Below are 9,036 nucleotides of genomic sequence, written 5' to 3' on the forward strand. Positions count from 1 at the left end.
ATTTTTAACATTTTTTTCCAATAAAAGCTCTCATCTTCCATAGCTAATTTCTTCCAAGTTGGTTCTTGAGTTTTTGGTAAGTACTTCCTTCTTAATCTAGTGATTCTGTACACTTATAAACTAGTTTTAATCCATTTACACACATTATCATGTGTTACTATTCATAGGATCTTTAAATCTGTAAGTGTCCTTAACTTGAATCTTTCCATCTACAATCTTTTATCCACCAAGAAAACACACATAATGTGAGTTCATACCCCTTCATTTTTTATTTTTCCAAGTTTTAGGGGGGAATACAAGTAAACTTGTATAATAACACTAGTTGTTATGCATGCTTAGTCTTCAAGCAGTGTAAAAGTATTATTTACATGAAATAATATTATTACCTAGTATTATGAACATTTACGTGTGTGTAAAAGTATTATTTACATGAAATAATATTATTACCTAGTATTATGAACATTTACGTGTGGTATGTTGTTTCAAATGCAAAAATCTATGAATAATGAGTATAAACGTACTATATGTCATTAAGAAAAGTCACAAAAACAAAACCATAAAAACTATGTTTTTTTTAAATGTACGTAATATGACTTTTCTTGCACAAATGATTTTAACCAAGCTATTTCACTACTTTTGTGGGATACAAACCAAAATATATTATTTAGATCATGTGTTTTGAAACTAGTTAAAAATACAAAAGATTTGGTTTTACAAAAAGGAAAACTTTAAAAACCCATCATTTTTATGTAAAAGAAGGGTTTTCTAGCAAAAATGGTCATGACTAAGTTATAATATATATTTTTTTTGTGAGACTTGGCCTAGAATATGTTATTTTAAACATATAATGTTAGTTTGACTTAATACCCACAAAAAGGTATAAATAAAATTTACAAGGTTTACAACCTAAAGTTTTATCGGTTAGTGACGTTAAAAAGGCAAAAAAAAAAAAAAAAAAAACTAGAAAATTTGGCTTTGTCATACCAAATGTTTTTATAATTGTGTTAGATATAAATTATATGATATAATTTTTTAAACATCTAAACATGCTAACTTATATATATATATATATATATATATATATATATATATATATATATATATATATATATATATATATATATATATATATATATATATATATATATATATATATATATATGGACACAACAAAACATTTATAATAAACTATAATAGATATAGTTTATGGGTCATTGACACTATTTTATCGTTTTGGGATACAATGCACATAATTATTTTACACTCTGTATTTACAATGGAAAGACAATATTTCCACTTATAAAAGGGTTTTCATTACACTATATGTAAACCTGTTGATACAATTTTGTGAGATATAGTCTTCACCGTACCTACCAGAGTACACACTAAAGTCCTGAATTACAACCAAAATCTCAGTAAGATACTTACTACTACTACTACTACCACTTACTAACCTAAGTACATCCCTGACAATGTTGGTCAAGACATTGGAAATCATACAACAACAATAACACGACATACTTATGGCATACGACTAGTAACAATTTTAGTTTCTTGCAAATTGTTTCAAACCTTAATACTTGGAACATAGTCATGCCACCCATGCAAAATGCAAGACTTCGTTCAGGACCAACCCCAATACCAACACCACCCAACAGGAACTCGAATACCAACATTAATGGACGCGACTGCAATCGAAGAAATAATCGCACGAAGGGTGGTGACTGTCGTAGCAAACTTTAATACCGAAAAGCATGAAGGATCAAGACACAATAACCACAAGTCTCACAGTAACAACCAAAGAGTGAGATGCAAGACTTAGAACAAGAACTCTGGAATCTCACTAGGAAGAATTCTGAGATATCCAACTTACATCAATCGCTTCAATGATTTGGCTGTCTTATGCACAGGAATGGTTACTCCCGAGTACAAAAGGATAGAGAGATACATATGGGGTTTTACCCCACAAATCCAAGGGATGGTCATTTCTTCTTGACCAACCACCCTTGACAGCGCAAAGTGTATCGCTCATCAGTTGACTGACCAAGGCATCCGCCAAGAAAACCATGGTTAAGAAAGCCGACCATCCCAAAGGAGAGGAACAAAAAGAGGGAATTCTGGAATAAAAAGAAAGAAAACCCCAAATAAGCCCCCCACCCACCCAGAAGAAGCAGGGGAACGGTGACAGTCGTCGCCACTACCACCCCTGAAGCCATCAACCAGCCAAAACAATACGCCAAAAATATCCCAAAAGGTGACAAGTGCCCTTGTCATCACTTTGGCGCATGTAGGGAGATGTACTGCTTCAACTGTAAACAAAAGGGGGCATACTTCCAAAATTTATAAGACCCCAACCCAAGATGACAATCAGACATCCAACTCAGGGGTGACCCATGCCTGTTATAGATGTAGCAAAATTGGACATTACAAGAGGGATTGTCCTAAGGCTAAGTGTTCAAGTGAAGGTGATCAAGGTAGAGTCTTAGTCATTGGAGCGAAAGTAGCAATACATGAACCTGTTGTTGTAAATGGTATGTTTCTCGTCAATAACTCTTATGTCTGTACACTTATGTTAATGGTGCCGAAAGAAACTCCGTTAGTCATAAGTTCAAAAAACTACTAAACCAGAACCCAAAAACACAGCAAGGGTCTCCGAATCATCTCGCGCATCCAGGAACACGAGCACTTGCACAAAGAGTATTATGCATTTCTAGCACACATAGTGGACCAGAAGAAAGAGGTGAAGGAAATCTTGGACATACTAAAAGTTCGTGATTTTCCTGATGTGTTTTCAGAAGACCTCCCGGGGGATACCATGTGTATGACAAGTTGAGTTCAGAATCGACATAATCGTAGAAGAAACCCTCGTAGCAAAGTCTCCGTACAGACTGGCCCCGATGGAGATGCAAGAATTGTCTAGTCAACTACACGAATTATTACACAAGGGATTTATTAAACAAAGCTTCTCACCCTGGGGAGCGCCAATCTTATACGTGAAGAAGAAAGATGGATACTTTAGGATGTGTACTGGTTATTAGGAATTGAACAAGCTGACCGTCAAGAACTGTTACCCACTTCCCATGATCGATGATCTGTTCGACCAATTACAAGGATCCAATTACTTCTCAAAGATACCATCAACATAGAGTCCAGGAAGAAAGATTTCTCTATAACGGCTTTCAGAACACGATATGGCCACTATAGGTTTGTAAGTTATGCCATTCGGATTGACCAATGCTCCTACAGTATTCATAGGCCTCATGAATCGCATATGCAGACCACACCTAGACCAATTCGTGATCATATTCATTGATAATATATTAAAGTACTCATGAAGTAAGGAGGAGCATATGCAACACTTACGATTAAAACTAGAATTACTACGCAAAGAGAAACTTTACGCAAAGTTCTCGAAGTGCAAGTTCTAGTTACGAAAGGTAGACTTCCTAGGACATGTAGTCAACAAAGAAGGAAGTACTGCGGGGAATGGATAAGAACTTTAAAATCAAAGATGACAGAATACAATATTTCATGAATCGAATTTGGACACCAAAGTCTGGCGATCTTAGGGATTTGATCATGAACAAGGCACACAAGAAAAAAAATACTACATTCACCCTGGGGTAGAGAAGATGTAATAGGACTTGAATGGGGTGTATTGGCGGCCAAACATGAAAGAAGAGATTGCCACTTACGTAGGTAAGTACCTAACCTATGCTAAGGTCAACGTAGAATAGCAGAAGCCCTCTGGTCTGTTACAACAACCAGAAACACCTGAATGGAAGTGGAAGTAGATTAACACAGACTTCATGACAAAGTTTCCCACGACTACGGATGGACATGATACCATTTGGGTGATCGTAGACAAACTAACAATATCCGCACACTTCCTACTAAACAAAGCGACATATCAGATGGAAAAGCTGACAAGAATGTATCTCAAGGAGATTGTGAGACCGCACAATGTGTCACTGTTCATTATCTCGGATAGGGATAGTCCATTTGCCTTGCGTTTTTGACAGTCGTTACAAAAGTCTTTGGGAAACCAACTCGACATGAGTACAACTTACCATCCCTAAACAAATGGTCATAGTGAGCGAAACATTCAAACATTGGAAGATATGCTTCGTGCTTGTGTGATGGACTTTGGGAAAGCATGGGACGCTCACCTACCACTGATTAAGTTCTCTTATAACAGTAACTACCATGCCGACATCAAAGCCACTCCATTTGAGGCACTATACGGATGTAAGTGCAAATCACCATTATGTTGGGCTGAAGTTGGGGACTCCCAACTGGCTAAGGGGTCAAACGACCAATAGCACCCTCACCAGTCCTGAGATCATACAAGAAGTGACAGAGAAGACCGCTCAGATCCGTGAGCGACTAAAGGCATTTCGGGATTGACAAAAGAGCTATGCATATAAATGACGTAAACCCTTGGAATTCCAGGTTGGTGATCGCATGTTGTTAAAGGTCTCACCCTGGAAGGGACCGATATGTTTTGGAAAATGTAGGAAACTAAATCCAAGGTACATAGGGTCATTCGAGATACTTGCCAGGATCATCTCGGTAGCTTACAAACTTGACTACCGCAGGAACTTAGAAATGTGCACCCCACTCTCCATGTGTCCAATTTAAAGAAGCGTCTGTCTGATGAGAAACTTGTCACCCCACTTGACGAGATCAAGGTGAACGAGATCCTCCACTTCGACGAGGAACCTGTGGAAATCATGGACAAGGAAGTCAAAAAAAACAAAGCAAAACCACATACCAATAGTAAAGATCCATTGGAACGTCAAGCGAGGACCTAAATTTACTTGGGAACACAAGGACCAAACAAAACATAAATACCCACAGATTTCCCTAACCCTTGAAGACCCACTCAGAATGCTAATTTCGGGACGAAATTCCTTCTAATAGTTGGACGATGTGACAACCGTCAATTTTTGGTCAAACAAAGTCAATAAACGTCAACCAGGTAAACTCAAATCGTACTAGAATTTTAGGAGAAATGTGATATTCTCTAATGTTTCTAACATACCATTAACAAGTTATAATACACAGTACCTCTCTGGTTGCCAATTATAAAATATAATCCGAAATAAGGTTAGTATCGTAACAATTCGGTAATTCAATTTTATATTATTTTAGTATAAATAATATTCATAACTCAATGTAGTGGAATTCATAAATCTTATACTACATGAAAAATTCATATCGAAGGTTACAAACACAAAATTTTTGGTGAATTCGTCACCAAAATGCGACAAGTTCTATATCCGGCTAAACACCCAATTTTTAACGGAAAGAATTTAAAATTCCAACCTAACTTTCATGTAACATATTATTATTTTTGATAATAATGGTTTTTATAATAATTTGAATTTTTATAATTCAAATTAAATAATTATACATCCTATATACCATATTTCGTTATAAAAATACCACAATGCCAAAGTATTATAAATGTTTGACTTCTTTTTTATAAAAATTCACCACCATAACTACCACCTTAAATGCAAAAGCATCTCCCATAAAATATTACACATTTAGTCCGATGCATGTCCCCACATACCCCTTACCCACCCCACCCCACCCATTCCCTCTCTCATCACCATCTTCTTTATTTTTCACCTTCTTCTCCAAGAAAAGCTCTCATCTTCATAGCTAATTTCTTCCAAGTTGGTTCTTGAGTTTTTGGTAAGTACTTCGTTCTTAATATAGTGATTCTACACACTTATAAACTAGTTTCAATCCATTTATACACATTACCATGAGTAACTATTCATAGGATCTTCAAATCTTCAAGTGTTCTTAACTTGAATCTTTCTATCTGCAACCTTTTATCCACCAAGAAACACACATAAGGTGAGTTCATATCCATTCCTTTTTTATTTTTCCAAGTTTTAGGGGGGAATACAAGTAAACTTGTATAATAACACTAGTTATTATGCATGCTTAGTCTTCAAGTTGTGTAAAAGTATTATTTACATGAAATAATATTATTACCTAGTATTATGAACATATACGTGTGGTATGTTGTTTCAAATGCAAAAATCTATGAATAATGAGTATAAACGTACTATATGTCCCTGAGAAAAGTCACAAAAACAAAACTATAAAAATTATGTTTATTATTATTATTTTATTTTTATGAATGTAATATGACTTTTCTAGCACAACTGAGTTTAACCAAGTTATTTCACTATTTTTATGGGATACAAATCAAAATATGTTATTTTGATGATGTGTTATGAAACTAGTTAAAATTACCAAAGATTTGGTTTTACAAAAAAGAAAACCTTAAAAACCCACCATTTTTATGTAAAAGAAGGGCTTTTCTAGCAAAAATGGTCATGACTAAGTTATGGTATAATTTTTGTGAGAATTGACCTAAATATGTTATTTTAAATATATAAGGTTAGTTTGACTTAATACCCACAAAAAGGTAAAAATAAATTTTACAAAGTTTACAACCTAAATTTTTATAGGTTAGTGATGTGAAAAAGACCAAAAACTAGAAAATTTGGCTTTATCATACCAAATGTTCTTGTACTTCTGTTAGATGTAAATTACATGATATAATATTTTAAAACATCTAAACATGCTAACTTATATATATATATATATATATATATATATATATATATATATATATTCACACAACAAAACATTTATAACTGTTGTGATATGTTGGAGAGGTTGGAGTCGGAACTGTAGGGGGAATCCATGTAGCTATCTTCTCAGATTATCACAGTGAAAAAGAGAGAAATGACCGTTAGTGGACGTGTGGGAGGAGTTCCTGGGACGAAGCTCCGACGATTAAGTCAATATGATATTTGAGAAAGATGGTAGAAGATTACACGAAAAAGAGAACTATATCCCCTTCCTTGTGAGGAAGAAGGATCCTTTTAAACTTGTTTTGGAGGAATGTCCCTCAACCGATTCTGTTGAGGATTCCCTCGTGAGGTGCAACGTGGCGGACCCATATTGGAGGGTTCTTCTTCACGTCTTTTGCCTCATTCCCTCATTGGCTGGGAGTGGATCTTCTAAATGTTTACGAAGATCATGGCTATCATCTAATGGGTGAATGGGACTCTCTGATTAGTGCCACGTTTTCGTGGATGTAACTTCCTGGAGAAAGGGTTAAGGCGCGGTTCTGTGCTTTAACCGCCATATCAACGCTTTTCGCGTTGGCGAAAGCCTAGACTTGGCTTTCGACTAGATTCGGACTAGGACAAGCTCGGTGTTAGTTTGACTTCTTTTCTGACGTTCCCGAGAGGGATACGTTAACAAGTCCCTTAGACTCGTAGGTGTATGTGTCAGCTTGACAGTGTAACTCTCGTGTTTCGAGGCTAAACATTAATTCGATGAGTAATAGTCAAGACTAACCATTGTAACCTATTTTAAGGTAATAAAGATGAATTACTTGAATATTATGCGAATTATGTGATTATATGTGATTATATACTTGTTTGTAAAGATATAATAAAAATAAGCGTCAAAAATAAAATGTTAGATAAACCCGATACCTATGAAGAAAGTTTTAGTGGTCGTGACAAGGGTTCTGGAGATATAAAGAACGCCGAAATCAGAGTTATATCGAAGAAGTTAAGACAAGTCGAAGTTCGCGACAGAACCGGCACGACACCGCGTGACATAAAAAGTGAGTTTACAACAAAGTACTTTTTAGCCTTAGCGATCTAAACGAAAGTCGTAGTGTTCACTAGACGGAGAGTGTACATAAAAGGAACCCTCAAATCTGAATTCGTATGAGGAAGTTATGACTTTTCCATGTTTCAGATTAACAGTACACCGCCACGAGTTCGAATAGTAGATCGAACGGTTTTTGGACGACACAACCTAAAAGAGAATCGAATGTCTCGTTAATAGTAACTCAATGGTAAAAAAATAGATGAAAACGGACATAGGATGGAGAAGTTATGAATTTTTAATGTACTTTTCATATCTTGGCCTGTTAAAAATATTACTTTAAAATAGATTCAAAATTAGCCGACGGAGTCTAAACGAAAGTTGTAGAGTACGTATCTACCTACGTGTGGATATAAACTACATCGAAAATGGAGATAATATGTGAGATTTATAAAATTTTGAAGTTAGGTGTGCAAATTGCGAGACTGTCCGAAGAGAATGCTCCGTGTTCTCGCAACACTAGGTCCGAAGTGAGCCACGATGCACCATCTGATGGTTGACACGCAAACGATATGAACGCACTTCGTACCCTCGTACGCTCAGTGTTCTGAGGAATGCCTAGCATACCACCGAAGGTACACGCAACGTAGTCAGCAGCTTCAGCCTATAAAAGGGTGCCAAGTGAAACCTTCATTTTCACACTTAAGCCACACTTTCTCTCTCTACTCTCACTCTAGCTCCCAAAACCACCCAAAGCGTAGGAAACCTCCCTAACACTAGAAGAAAGCCCCAGAGTGCCTGAAGGCTCCAAGAAAAAGAGTTTTTCGGTTTAGAAACTCTTCCCCCACAGAACCCGATTTTCAAGCAAACCTCCCGGTTTCATCAAATTATTTTAAGAAGCAAAGTGTTGTCTGAATCACCACCTTATCAAGTGAGTGTGTAGTCACTTTCGTCTTACACATCGGTATGAAGTATTTTATATAAATTACGTGCTATGTGTGTGTGTGTATATATATATATATATACATATATATATATATATATATATAAATATATATGTATATATATATATACACACACATATATATATATATATATATATATATATATATATATATATATATATATATATAAAATCTGTTTACCTGAGATCTATGCTGGATGAAGATCTATACCTCTTTGTTTTCTAATTTGAGCTTTTTCCTCAAGATCTAAACTTTTTTCTTTCAGATCTAAACTTTTTCCTTCAGATCTAAACTATATATATATATATATATATATATATATATATATATATATATATATATATATGCTTTAGGGACGTAAAGTTAGGATAACGGGAACGGGTAATCGGGATGAATAATTGTTGAAAATAATAAA

This window comes from Lactuca saligna, chromosome 4 (genome assembly GCF_052625555.1).
Source record: "Lactuca saligna cultivar CGN05327 chromosome 4, ASM5262555v1, whole genome shotgun sequence".
NCBI classification, from domain to species: domain Eukaryota; kingdom Viridiplantae; phylum Streptophyta; class Magnoliopsida; order Asterales; family Asteraceae; genus Lactuca; species Lactuca saligna.